Here is a 14641-nt window from a genome sequence, read left to right on the forward strand (position 1 = left end):
TTCTGACAAAATGTAATAAAGGAATGTTCAAGACACTTTCTGATAACATAAAATTAAAAAATGTTGTAGAGTTGAAATTGTATCGTAATAGTTCCAATCTAGAGAATTAAACGGACGTCCCTGGAGTCTAGCACGTAATAAAATACACACCGCACATAATTTACATAATTTACACCAACACACCTCAGAGTAACTTAGTCAAAAGCTTCTTTCAGCTGCTCCTTTATTCATAACAGATCTCCAAAGCGATTTGTTTCTCCTCCTGGGATCAGCCCTGCCTTTCATCTCTGGTGGGGACGAAATTTATAACAGAGGAAAAAGAAAGGCATGAAATTTCACTAAAATCCAACAAAGGCAGCAATGTAGCGAGACTGAAAAGACTGCTATGAATAATTATTTGGGCCTCTTGGTGCAGCAGTTGGGTATATCCCCTCTCTGACATCACATAGGTGCAATGATAGAAAACAAACTGTGTAAAGCTGGGTATTTAGAGCAGTGTAAGGCCTGGCCTTTAGCTCACAGGGATTACTTGTGCACAAACTAACCTCGGTATTAGAAACTTTGCCCATATTTAACATGAACAGCCACCACTGGAACAGGAGATGCATGACAGGAAATAAGGAAAGCTCGTTGTTCAGCAGGAAAACTAGCACAAAACACTTTCTCAGAAGCTGGAAATTTTTAACTAGAGATGCAGCATGCTATATGTGATTTGAATCTAGTGTAATGAAGAAGTTTGAAAGTCAAATGAGCTGCAGGTAGTCTGAGCTCAGCCCCTGAAATCTGACCACTGATGCAGAGCCTTTTATATATGGACTCGGACGGCACACTGATGCCTTACAGGTAAGTTTACCACTAATGACAGTGTAAATATTTAATGTTCAGGAGGTGCAGGTGTGTTAAACAGTCACCTGATACGAACTCACTGGTTTGTAGCATCGTGTTAAATATTAAAAGCAGGAAACCACAACTGAGTTAATGTAAGTTACTGCTCAGCTCACAGGAGACTGCTTTGAAAATGCAAGCCTCAGAAACACTGGGGACTACATTTCCCATAACACGTTACTTTGAAACAGCCTTGTTTGTAGTAAATCAGACTTTATGCTACCTTGATGTAATGACAAAGCTTATCAGGTACACCTTGTGTAGCTGAGTTACAGCTAGCTGGCTAACTGTCTCCGTGTTCACTGTTGCTACAGAAGTTATGTTAGCCATACAACTGTACTTACATGACTTACTGATGGCTAAAATAAAAACTGTTTGATTATCCATCAGTTTGACATTATAAATAAATGTTGGATCATGTTATCTGGTGAGTTATTTTTTGGCAAGCTAGCCAGTTAACATTTCACTTAGGTATGAGTTTGCTAGCAATAATATTAGCAAGGAAGCTATGGTTAGCTTGCTAGTTATACGCTGCAGAGAGGGTTAGTTTGTGATGTAACCTTTCAAATTAGATCATTAGCTAAGTTAGCATCAGCCCCTAATAGTTAGGACGGATTAGCTGACCTTATTACCTCTTGCTAAGTGACGTAGCTAACAAATGAGAAAGGGCAATGGCGTTAGCTACCACTGGCTAGAATAAACAAGATGAAATGGCTGGCAATGCACAGGTAGGACACCTGACGTCTTATTTTAATTCATCTTTTATTCAAAGCCTGTGGTTCATCATGCACTGTGTGCTAGAGCCTCGGCATAGGATTTTTCAGACTAATACCGATATTTGGTGATTTAGCTATCCGATATATCAGCCGATATTTTTTCTTTCATACACATGAAACATGAACAGATTTCCTTAACATTTTTTATGTGCCGTTATTTACGACTTCTCGCTCAGATAACATGATAGTGCAGTTTAAAAGAAATTTAGTTTCAATGTCAAAATAAGTTGTAGATCACGCTCAGCCTGACTCAATTCAGTTTACATTTAGTTTTACTAATATGTGGGGATAGGTTAATTAAAAAATGTAAATTGCCCATAGGTGTGAATGCGGGACTGAATGTGAGCGCGAATGGTTGTCTGTCCCTGTGTGTTGGCCCTGCCACAGACTGGCGACCTGTCCAGGGTGTACCCCGCCTCTCACCCTATGACAGCTGGGTTAGGCTCCAGCACCCCGCGACCCTGAAAAGGATAAGCAGAAGCGAATGGATGGATGGATGGATGGATGGATGATATAGCAACAGCAGTCTCCTCGAGTCGCTGTATAATATTTCTCTCATAAGCCAGCATGAGAGAAATATGCTTTCTTTCTCAGACTCTGCTCAGATCAGCTGGTTTTCATATTTGGGGCAGCAAACACCTGTTATTTGTCCACCTGGTGGACAAACTATGCAACAACAACCCTCGCACTGGTTGAAGGGTGTTTCTCTTTCACATGTTTAGTTTTAATATAGTTATCAGCTATTATATCAGCAGATATATGTTGCATATATCTGCTGATATATCAGTCTGGCTCCGTGGCATGCTGTGAGGAACTTGAACTTATTTTAAGCAGCTTGTGTTTTATTTGCTTCCACTCCTCCAGCTGGATCTCAGGTGCAGTGAGGAAGACTTCCTCAGAAATCCCCACAGCAGTAAAATCCACCCAGTTTAAACTGTCTGACATGGAAACATCTCTCATCGCTTTACGCCTCTCTGCCTTCCTTCCTTCCTTCCTTCCTTTCCTCCTTCTGTCTTCCTTTGCCAGTTCGTGCGTCCTTGGAAAAACCCGGCAGCTTGATTTGTATTCTCATCATTCAGACAGACTGCTGGGCCGAGAGTCACGAAACACTCCTGCTGCTGCTCCGCTGATGGAGAGGAGGGGAGGGACTGAGTGAAGGAGAGACAGAGGGAGAGAGAGGAAGAGGGAGGAGCCAGGCTGTCAAGGTGAAAACCTCTTTTTTTTATCAGCCTGACGTCCAAAACACGACGCGCAGCGCTGCCGGGAGGAGGCAGAGGAGAGAGGAGCTCCCATCTTTACCGAGGAGAAACTGTGTTTACCTTTTTGGTTTTTAAATTGTGGACTCTAAGTTGAATGGCTCAGTGAGCGGAGCCCGTCGGAACCAGCGCAGGAATTAAAGGTGAGTTTGTTTTTTTCGATAACGTGGAGTTGTTACCTGCGCTGTCACGTTATCCTGGCGTGTCTGTGCGCAGACACTCCCGTGTTTTTGGCATCGGTGCTCCTCGGAGCTGCTCTGCAAAGGTCCCTCCTGCTGCTGGGGAATTAAAGGAGAGACCTTTGGAGAGCAGCAGTGCGTCTGAGCGGTTGCGTAATGTGGAAACCGATCAGCGCGTTTTGGGGACGATTTCACAGACACGACTCCGCTTAACGCAGAGTCACTAAACACAAAACAAACACTTTCCCGCGCACTTTTAGCGCCAGCTGCGCGCTCTGAGCCTCTTTAGCGACACATGGTTGCACCTGACGCACAGGTAGCTCTGAGTGTGGACTGCTTCGGATCAGCCGCAGCTCCACCTAACACGGCCTCGATGTCAGGGGTGACAGCTGGAACACATCTGGCCCACTGAACACTTTGGAGTGCGCAAAGTGAGTCATAAACGCCAAAAGTGGCCAAGAAGAAGCAGGTGCAGTTACTTACTGACACCTACACCTGCTGCCGTAAAACGTGTCCTCTGTTTGAGAGGAAGGTCCAATTTAGGGGCCCTAGAGGTCACGTGGGTGCAGTGATTTATAAGCAGATGAATAAACGATTGTGAAGATTTATTTGGCCAAACTTCAGGTGTGTTGTGACACCTGGGCTACATCCACAGAGCCCTTCCTGGTGCTGTAGCTGTGCTATAAATGACCCAGACTGACGTCAGATGTGTCCATTATCGGGGAATAAATTCCAGTGCAGAGAGCTGAAAGTGAAGCTTGAGCAGCGACTGATGGACGAACACTTGAATGAAGAAGAAGAATTAGATTTGTAAGTTGGTATGCATTTAGTTTCCCTCAGTTTATTGAGAAACAATAAAGCGTTGATCACAGGGCAGGAACCTTTCAGCAGCTGAGTGGACTCAGTGCTGATATTTACTGACCAGCTTTGTTGTAGTAGGACTGTCATGATAGACATGATATTATTACTGCACTGTTTAAATGACTTTCACTGACATTTCTCTTGGTCTCAACACCACAGACTGTATATAAATTTGGACTTTGCCACAGTTGTTGTGTTTATAACCAGAGGTAACAGGTGTGACTGAGACACCAGCTCTGCTCGCTCACAGTTTGAGGGGAGCAACGATCAGAAACAAACTCTGCTTTATTATTTGCTTTATTATTGGCTTTACTCTGAAGTTTAATTCAGTTCAGTTGAATTCATGTAGTGACAGATCAAATGAACAGTCAGTATCAGAGAGAAAACAATCAGGTGGTCCACTCTGAGGAAGCACTTGGAGACTCTGGGGAGGAAGAAGTCTTTTTTAACAGGAAGAGGACAATAATAGAAGCAGGATCAGGGAGAGGCACCCATCGGGGGTGGAGTCAGGGAGACAGAAAAAAAAACACAAACTAAACAACCAGCACCCTGAGCCAATAGCAGCAGGGCTCCGGGTCACCTGATCCAGCCCGACCTAAAAGGAAAGCTTCAATCGTAGTGTGAACAGTAACGAGGGTGTCTCTGTCTGCTGAACCCAGACTGGGAGCTGCTTCCACACAGCGACCTGAAGCTGAAGGCTCTGCCTCCCATTCTACTTTTAGCAACCCCAGAAATCCAAAATAAATCAGAGAAAGCAGTGATCTGTTAGGGGGATAAGCTACTGTGAGGTCTTTAAGACAGACACGGGCTGCTTGTCCCAGACTTGTCAGGAGAAGGATTTAGAATTAAATTCAGGATTTAATTAAAGAGAAGCTAGTTAGGCCCCATCAGTACTCTGCTGCAGCATTTTGGATCAACTTGAGGCTTTTCAGGGAGCAGCCTGATAATTCTTTACAACAGCTCAGCCTAGAGGTATAAATGTTTGGACTCATTTTTACTCTGGATGTTTCTAAATTTGATGGTATTGAGATGAATTTGTTTGCATTATTGTAAGAGGCAACTTCTCATTTCTGGACTTGATTGCATTCACTGACTGCACAGAGTCATTCCTCCCAACAAGCTTCCTCTCTAACACGATAAAGTCTCGACCTTGTGTTGTTGTCCTTCTGCTGCCTCTGGATAAAATGAGCCGAATGGAAACTTGCACCTTTACTAATGTGTTTCACGTCGTTTTGAGCCAGGCCTTTTGAAGTACAAATGCATCGAGCTGACACTCATCGGTATGTGCAGTTTGCTTCATTATGGACACAAAACCGGTGAGACGGGATCAAAGCAGAGCTGAGGGGCTTCAAATCGGCGCTCATTTAAATCGGTTTCAACGTGCAGCTCCTCTGCACAACAAACAGCAAGAAGGCGTCGAACAGAATACGGCAGAGACCTTCTTATCCGACCGAGGAGCTCAGGAACCTGCTGCTGAGGCCGAGACGAGGGCAACATTAGGCCTGATTGGACACACCTGTGGAGCTGCAGAGACGTAAAGTACCCCATCGCCGTGTTTAGTATGTGACGTCGGATTGTTTTGTATTCAGTGAGCATGTGAAGCATCTGCAGGTGAAGCTGCTCTGCAGCCTCAGTCGTGACTCAGACCTTTATCCTCAGGCTGGTCCTTAGAAGTGACTCAGCTGGTTTATGGCCCCAAAAAACCAAAAACAGGCCTTTTTTGTTTCAGTGGACTTACTCTGCTCACACCTCAGTGCTTTTATTCTTGGGCTCTCCTAGAATAGCTTATTATGGTTGAAAGCTCAAAATAATCATCCCTCTGTCTGAAGCAAGCTGTTTTAGCTCCTCCCCCTTAAATACAACTTACTCGTAATTCGCTGTTCTTCATAAACAGAATGTTTTAAAAGGGGGTGGGGCTTCTGTACCTAAAGTGATCTTAGGGAAAGCCCCACTCTATGACATCATGCAGATCGAAGAGCAGGTCAGTGAGCAGTCTGTGCTTTTGGCTCGCAGGGATTACTTTATTTGAAATCAACAGTTTCTGTATGACAGGAAATAAGGAAAAGCAGATAAGTGCCCTTTAACCCTGCTGAGATATTCAGATTTGATAGTGGTGATCTGTAGTGCATGAAACAGCAATAAACAGCTCTGTTTACTTGCTTACACAAATTGTAGGACAAATTTTAGGTAAAAAAAAAAAAAAAGTCAGAAAATGTCTCTAAAACAGGCATGAAGCAGAAAATGTTCACCTCATAGTCACGATTTCATTTGTCCTTTCAGCCACATTCTCTCAGTGACCTTTGAGAAATGAGAGTGCTGCAGACTTTTAAAGGACACCAGCAGGAAAAACCGCTCGTTTCCAGGAAAAAGGTCTTAAGATTTTATCCGACACCCTCAGCATGTGGATCCGGTGATCATGAGGGACTTTTGAGTGAAAAGTGACGACAGATGTGTTGCTTTGAGAGGAGACGGCGTGACCTGCTGAAGCAGAAACACTAAATCCTGACAGAGATCAACCCGAGCTGGAAATCTTAAAGCTGGAAATACATGCTGGGAGGAATTTTCCATCTTAACAGGATACCTGAAGGTTTTTTTTTCTTTTATTTGTAATCGCACATGATCACTTTCATTTCTAAAACTAGACCAGATATGATTTTGCCAAATTTAGATGTTGCTTTTAGAGCATTGTCACGAACTGGGCCGTACGGTCATGACAAAGAAAACCCCAGACATGGTTAGGAATGTATCCCAAGCTGCTTTATTCTTTTAAAGCAAGTGAAACAGAAAAGAAACCCTACTGTCAAAAACAAACAGTGATGTGTGTAATCAGTACCATCAGTAGTGTGTGTGAAACATGTAATAGTGTCAAAAGCAAAAACCTAACGCAGCCAGAGTCCAACCTACGGTAAAGGCTTTTTATATAGAGTCCCGGCTCACTGGCCCAGATGTTGCCAGTGTCACTGATTGTAAACGGGAACTCCGCCTCTCCAACGCCTGCAAACAAGACACACGTGAGCCAAAAGGAAGGCAGGGTGCAGTGGGTCGTCACAGCGTAGAAATGAACTTGTGAATGTTTCAGAGTCTTTCTGTGTTCATGTGTTGAATGCCTTCATGCATTTTATGACTCGAGGAATTAAGAGTTGCTTGCAACATACATTAGTGACAAGCAATAGCCAGATGTGCTGGTGACCTGTTTCTTCACATTGTTGGACGTTGGTCTGATTCAAAACCACACCAAATGTGGCAGATCTTTACTTTTGTCCTTGCTCCAGCTCTCCAACATGATTTTCACCTGGATAGGTTTTGTGCAGTTTTGGAAAATAGATGATGACAGGATACTTGCAGCCTTAGTTTTTCTCTTTCCGATTTTAAAAAATTGCTCAATGAGTTTGGTAATTTAAAGTCTGACCTGTTGGTGGCAGTGTTGTCTCACTGTTAAGATTTCCAAGGATTTTTCCTGTCTCTCTCCCTTCAGACCCATCCGGTTGCAGCAGATGGCTGCCCATCCCAGAGACTGGTTTTGCCAGAGGTTTCTTCCTGTTAACAGGGAGTTTTTCTTTCCCACTGTCACCAAGGGTTTGCTCACAGGGGACTGTCTAAATGTTCAGGTTGTTTCTGTGTAATTGAAAGGTCTTTACTTTACAATATAAAGCACTTTGAGGTGACTGTTGTGCTATATAAATGGTGAAAGATTGAATTAAAGACAGGCACAGTGATGCAGAAAGGTGTGCTTGCAGAGTGAAGTGATGATGGCAGTATTTGCAGATGCAGATCAGGATTGTTTTGTGTTGTTCATGTTGGGGGATGTGGTTTAAAATCTTTCCAGCTATGAAGTAGCTAAAGTGGTTTAAACTGATGTGGGATGCTCACATGCCTCAGCTGCAGTTTTCCAGGAAAGGTTTCCAGCTCCAGAAGCTAGAAAAACTCCTGGAAAGCCTTCAGCTGCTGAAATTGCCAACAAGAGCTTTTTTGGCTTTGACTATTCTCAAACAGACTGCTTGTAGTACAATTATGAGTTTGCACTTTTAAACCCTTATTGAAGTTTACATAGCTGGTTTTGATAGACGGCTAAGAATTTAGAGCAGCTTGTGACCTCTGAGGAAGTGCAAACCTTTAGTTACAGCATCCGTAGGTATTTCATAACTGTTTTTCATTAGTGTTTTGTCAGGGTAGGCAGTGAAATCTAAAAAAAGAGATATCAATTGAAACATACCTAATGCGATCTGCCTCTTTTTATCTCAAGCTGTAAAGCTTCTCTAATGCCCGTTTGAATATATTATTATACGACTGCCACAGTTTGCTATTGTCTCTGGAAGCAGAATTAATGGCGCTTGATTGCTGGGCCACTGATACCCGTATGAGGTAGGCATTCTCCAGGGAGTGTCCGTCTCCTTTTAACAATTGCTAGAGTTTGTCAATGTGAGAAGCTCGCAGCTGGTTGTTTGGACATGCACATTATGGATAAACCTGTGGTCTTTATGGGACATTAGCATGTTAGACAAGCTGCTGCTGGCTCTGAGCTCTGTCATCAAGTGTGCTTGGTGTACAAACAGAGCTAGTATTAGTGTCATTGTTCTGTTTTCTTACTCCCCAATTCAAGTGTATCATCCTACAGTGGCTAATGAAGGACAATCAACTATGGCCGCAGTTTATCTGTAGTGAATGTAGGCTGTTAGTCCACTGTTTACATCAGCCAGGTGTCAACTCCTGTTTGTTTTAGAGAAGGCTATCAAACTTCATGAAAGTCTGATACGAGTCGATGAGTCAGTGACACTCATGCCTGTTCACTGCTACTAGCCTCTGTTAGCTGCTGTTAGTCTCTGTTAGCTGCTGTTAGTCTCTGTTAGCTGCTGTTAGCCTCTGTTAGCTGCTGTTAGTCTCTGTTAGCCGCTGTTAGCTGCTACTAGCCTCTGTTAGCTGCTGTTAGTCTCTGTTAGCCTCTGTTAGCCTCTATTAGCTGCTGTTAGTATTAGTGCATTTTGTTTGACGTGGATCTAACATTGTTGTAGGTGGTGAATAAACTCTGATACAATGAGAGAATATAATCAATGTGTTTATCAGAGGGAAAGTGTGATTACTAAGACATGTGACTTTATGCCATGTGCCATTAGCTGATATAATGAATTAATAAATCTGCCCAAGGTCTTACACACAAATTGAGATTACTTTGTAAAATTATTTTATTTATGAGAAATAATAAATGTATCATTTTAAAAAATGTGGTTAAAACCACTGATATTTTTTTTGTTACTGTTATTCCTAAAATGTTTAATTTTCATGATATGACTTAAAGTTAGAGCTGGGGCTGATATACTGGCCAATAACAGCATCAGCATTTATAAGAGCTGTTTAATGGAAATGTAAAAATTGCAGATATGAGCATCACCCTTCCACCATAGTTAGTGTTGATATTGTGTAGTTTATTAACTAGCAGCGCACTCTCCCACTTCCCTGTTAATATCGTATGTTTTGGAGCTAAAAGAGTAACTGACCTGAGCAGTCGGGCAAAGCGTAAACGAGAAATCCACAACTGGTTGAACCAATAAACTACTCAGAAATAACTACAAATAACAAGTGTTTTTATTTTCATGCGTCTGAGGAAAAAAAACAGACAATATAGTGAATATCTAAATCACCAAATATCGATATCAGTGTTTTAAATCAGATATCCATCAGGCTCTACTTAAATTGCACCACAGAAAGGCCGCGCATGTGCGGTTACCAAACCTCGACCGTGATGGAAAATGAAATATCTAATGACCTGCTTTCTTTTCCCTCGCTCTGTGAAGCACTTTGATTTGCTCGGCTTTGATGGTGCGCTCAAGTTGTCTCGTCGAGGTTGTAACAGCTTTGCAGATAAAAGCACAATTAGAACGTATTATCTGGAAACATCTCTTTAAAGAGGTGCTTTTACTACTGCCTCTCAGCTCCCGGAGATCAGCCTCATCTCAGATTGTGGTTCGAGTGAGAGCCATTAAAAGACAAAAGGAAGAGCAAATAAAAATAGAGCGAGTGTTATGTGTATTGTTGTAGGTGTAGAGGTGGAGGTCCAAGTGTGTATCGCTTCCCTTTGATGACTGTGTCGGACAGGCAGGAAGCGTGGGGAGTAAACAAAGCCTTCCTACCATATCAGCGCTCACAGCAGATTGAAATATCAGTGGCTGTGCGACCTCACCGAGCCCTCAGCTGATGAATCACCACTACTGAACAGTATTAAATTGCAACAGACACAAGGGTGTGACTCCCAAAGGTGCTGTAGGATGGAGGGAAAATACATGGCTTAAATGAAACGGTAATCTAGCACAAGTGTCCGATTCAGAGAAGAAAACACAGCCCTCAACCTTTAGCTCATTTAGATTTTTTTTCATGCAGCATGACAAAGTCAGAAATGTTTTATAATTGTAGGGAATGTTTTTCACTTTAGCTAGACTCATGAGGTAATCCCGACTGCTGAGTGTATTTCAAAGTGAGAGGAATTCACACAGGAGTCGTTCTGACTGGAGAGAAAGAAGAAGTCCCTGAGAATCGCTTTATGACTGCATAATTCTTTTCTGTTGTCTTTCTCAAGTACAACAACCACAAAAACACAACAATAAAACACGTTGAGCGACATAAGACATAATAAACATTTACAGTTGTTTAAAAAAAGAAAGAAAAACAATCTGCAGGTCCTTGAATGTCCACACAAAAGTGAGTCAGGCCCCCTGGACTCTCCCAGAAAGTTGATTCTGGTCATTTGAGCAAACACTTATAGTTGATCAGGGAGGAAATGAGAAATGACAGGCTGGCTTTCTTAGATTGTGACATTTCCATCAGTAATGTGTAAACCAGCATAAATGGAACATATTTAAGGTTTGACTCGCTTCCTCCAGTGCAGCACAAATTGGGTGTTATCAGGATGCTACAACAGAGACACAGGGGAGCAGATCATCATATCAAAAAGACCCAGAGTAAATGTAGTTATCTCAGCCGGACATTTGTCAAAGCTGGGAAGGCGCCTAAAGAAAGCTCCAGGCAATCCCGGAGAGACGGGCAAACTGCTGCCTAAGCGAAAACCTCTCCTGATCCCTCTGTCAGGAGTATCAAACAGCTGACATGCATTTTTTTCACAACATTACATCAATCCCCCCACCCCGAGCTAAATATTGGTCTGCCCAAAGGTAGATGGCACAACATAGGAAAACCACCTTGTCAGGCCAGGACTCTGCAGTCTGTTTACACCTGCAGGCCAGCATGCACTGTATTAAAGATAAGGATGTAGACGTGCTGAACGGGGAGGAACGCTGGTTTGGGGGGCGAGTCAAGGAGGCCAGTTACATGAAAAGAGAAAGACCATCACTGAACTGAGCAGGGAGCCTCACCATCTTACAATGATGTGATTGCAGCCACTCCCCAACTCTCTGTGAATGCTACTCGTGGCCGCTGATCAATACTCACGGTCCATTGTTAGTCAGTGCTGCTGGTATATATTGTTTATAAGGTTGGGGAAAGCTGCAGTCAGCTGAGCTTAAACGTTACCCCTGCTGTAAATGCAACGACCTGAATGATTGAGCGTGCATCCAGACATAGACTCTCGTGTTAAAATGCTCAAATTTACTTTAACTTCTAACTACATGATGTCAAGAGTAAAACTACAACATTTCATAATATAATGGAAAGAATGTAAGTTACAGACTTATCCCAGAAATTTGAAATTAACTGTAGAAAATTGAAATGTATCCTGTTGTTAATGACTGCAGTGCACACGTGGAGACAACAGTTTACAGATGGCATCGATTTCTTTCTTTTAAAAACATAAAGAAGTAACTTGCTCCTAAATTGCTGCCAAGTCTGTTTCACACAGTTGTAGCTGCTAGAACACAGATTAGCGAGGTGTTACCTGAGAGTCAAAGTTAAATGCACTTTGATCTCGCAACAAACAACGTGGACAAAGTGATTTCTCCTTTATTAGGCTATGGGGCAGTTTTAATGCTTTAAGGCGCAGCTGTTATGTTAAAAATAAAGAGCAGCACAGGATGGTAGATGGAGTGGTTCCTGTGTGGTGCTTTCTACTCAATTTGACCATTACTAGAAGTCTTTAAATTGGTAGACAGTTGGCCGAGTGAAAGCTGCCCTGATCTTGTGATCAAATCACCAGACAAACAACTTTCTACAGTTTTTGATTTTACTGGTATATTTTCCATTCTTTACACGCCACTCTCACCATTCCTCTGATAATGTAACTGATTGGAGTAGTTGATCAACTTTGTGTTGAAGTAGAGTGAAATGGGAGCTGATAACCACAGTCATGACGTCCCTTATATTTAACTGGGGTTTTAGGTTTTATTGAGCCAGCTAAAGCAATGAAGGCCTGGATTTGTTGAACTTCACTGACACTATAAGCCTATAAACTATAAACTCTTCTTTTAAAAAAACATTCCCAAAATGTTGCATGGTAATAATTTGAAAAGATTCTCAATGCAAGGTTTTGGAAACAATTTCAGATGTCTCATGCCCTTTTAAACCCTCTAATGTCTAAATTATTGGTGGTAACTCTAACTCTGAATGTTGGATAAAGATCAAATGGACCATTTTGGAAAAATCTACAAAGATAACTAAAAAACAAAACCACATTCTGATTGCATAGAGTCGTCAGAACTCCACTTTACAGGGATATTATTATAAATGAGAAGATCCTTCAAGAACTTTTTGATTCTTGAGCATCAGCTAACCCTGAAAATATCCAAGAAAACACTTTAAAACAAATATTCAATGACAATCGAACAAAGGTAACAAAAAGACGTATCAGGTCCTTCTTCTAGAATTAGAAACAGGAATCCGGTTGTTCAGTGATGACGCGACGAATCCTACTTCCGGGTCTAAAGTAGTCTGCGTTTAATATGGCTTTTGTGTTGTTAACATGTTTAATGTTTTGTATTTTCTTCTATTTAATCTCAAAAAGCTCCTAAAACAGTCAGTGATCACTGCTGACCTCCCTCAGCTTTTATTACCGCTAACCATTTATTTAAGCTCAGTTTTTAAAACCTTAGGATGTAACTACAGCCCAGCCCATGCAGCAGTATATGAATGACTAACCTCGTATTGTGGATGGATTATCTCAGTTGTTCTCTGGCTGAAGTTTGGTCCTTTTACAGCATCCTGCCATGCGATTACATTTGTTCCTGACCACCGAGAACACTCACGTTAACTTTTATCGAGTGGGAAAAAAGTTAGCTTGTTTATATTATGCTAACATAGCTGTGTCGCTAGCGGTCACGTAGCACATCATTATATACCAGCTAGCCCAACTTCAGTAACCCTACAAACGTCACTGCTGTTTAGTTTTCTGTCTTCATTTATGTTGGAAGTGATAACAGAGCTGTACGTTTTAATTTGTTTCCAAAACCCCGCAGTCAGGACATGCTATATTGTATTTAGATAGAAGCTAGCGAGCTAACTCCCTGCTAACTTCTAACTCCGTTAAATGTCATAAATTCCGTTTTCATGGATGCCTGGATGTTAAACTCAATTGTTACACCTGGTAGAGCAGAACGCTGATCATTTTATTAAAGATGAAAGACTTTAGACAGTTTTTCAACTCTCAGTAATGCCACAGTGATCGTTTGATATATGGACCTGCAGCGGAGTTTAGACCCAGACACGGCTAGTGACGTCAGACTGAACAACCGGATTGGGAAGAGGTGGAGTAAGATGGGATGACAAGTACAAAAGAGAGAACTTGATTACTCGGAGACACAGAAACACGAGATGCAGAAAGAAAAGCCATTACCGATCTAAAACAGGAAGTGGGCAAAAGGAAGAAGATGCAACACGGATGTAGACAGAAGGGGACAAAGAAAGCAACAGAGATGACACTGAGCGTATATCGGGAAAAAACCCCCCACAAGAAACCAAAAAGTTGGTAAAAATCAAAACTTAGCAAATCCTCCACAAGAAGCGGGGACCATGAACCAGGAAGGGGAATAAAAAGGCAGTCTTAAAAAAGCACCAGTTACCAAAATAGCCGTGAACGACTTCATCCTACCCTCATTTCATAAAGACCCTTCGCCTTTTTGATGTAACACTACTGAAAAAATGTTTCCTTAACACAGTAAAACGTTTTACATTCCTACCATCTTGCCGTACTCTCCTAGCACCATCACACTTTTCAGTATAAATTTGTGTGTCAGCATGATTCTTGAGACAAAAGTTGTGCAGAGTCAGATCTCTCCAGATGGAGGTCTGCGTCTAACGTCTGTCTGTCTGTTCGGGGTCGTTGACATGAAGCCCTGCAGGATCAGAATCAGAATACTTTATTGATCCCTGGGGGAAATTATTTTTTGTTACAGTGCTCCATTTTAAACCAACATTAAGACAAGACAGACAATACGCTAACTAAGAATAGTACAATATATACATATATATATACATACATACATACATAAGTCACTTATAAATAAATAGTTGGAAAAGAAACATGTGTAGTTGTAGCAGCAAACAGTGTGTTAAGTGGATGCGTTGTACAGGGAGATGGCCACAGGCAGGAATGATTTCCTGTGTCGTTCAGTGGTGCTTTTCGGTAATCTCAGTCTCTCACTGAACGAGCTCCTGTGACTGACCAACATGTCATGGAGTGGGTGGGAGGTGTTATCCAACATTGTCTTTATCTTGGACAGCATCCGCCTCTCCGACACCACCTTGAGGG

General features: G+C 42.1%; 1 protein-coding gene across 6 annotated transcripts in view; it reads left to right on the top strand.

The window, feature by feature from the left end:
- Positions 1-611: 611 nt before the first annotated feature.
- The window catches only part of prr7 (proline rich 7 (synaptic)), a 30449-nt gene continuing 16419 nt past the window's right edge, over positions 612-14641 (top strand). For 2 of the 6 annotated variants that reach the window (XM_012920655.5, XM_014413613.4), the window contains exon 1: positions 2874-3060. The gene's annotated coding sequence lies outside the window, so the exon portion shown is untranslated. The other 4 variants (XM_076889433.1, XM_004556838.5, XM_076889434.1 and 1 more) reach the window with 4 other exon arrangements.

This window comes from Maylandia zebra, linkage group LG10, assembly GCF_041146795.1.
Source record: "Maylandia zebra isolate NMK-2024a linkage group LG10, Mzebra_GT3a, whole genome shotgun sequence".
Classification (NCBI taxonomy): Eukaryota; Metazoa; Chordata; class Actinopteri; order Cichliformes; family Cichlidae; genus Maylandia; species Maylandia zebra.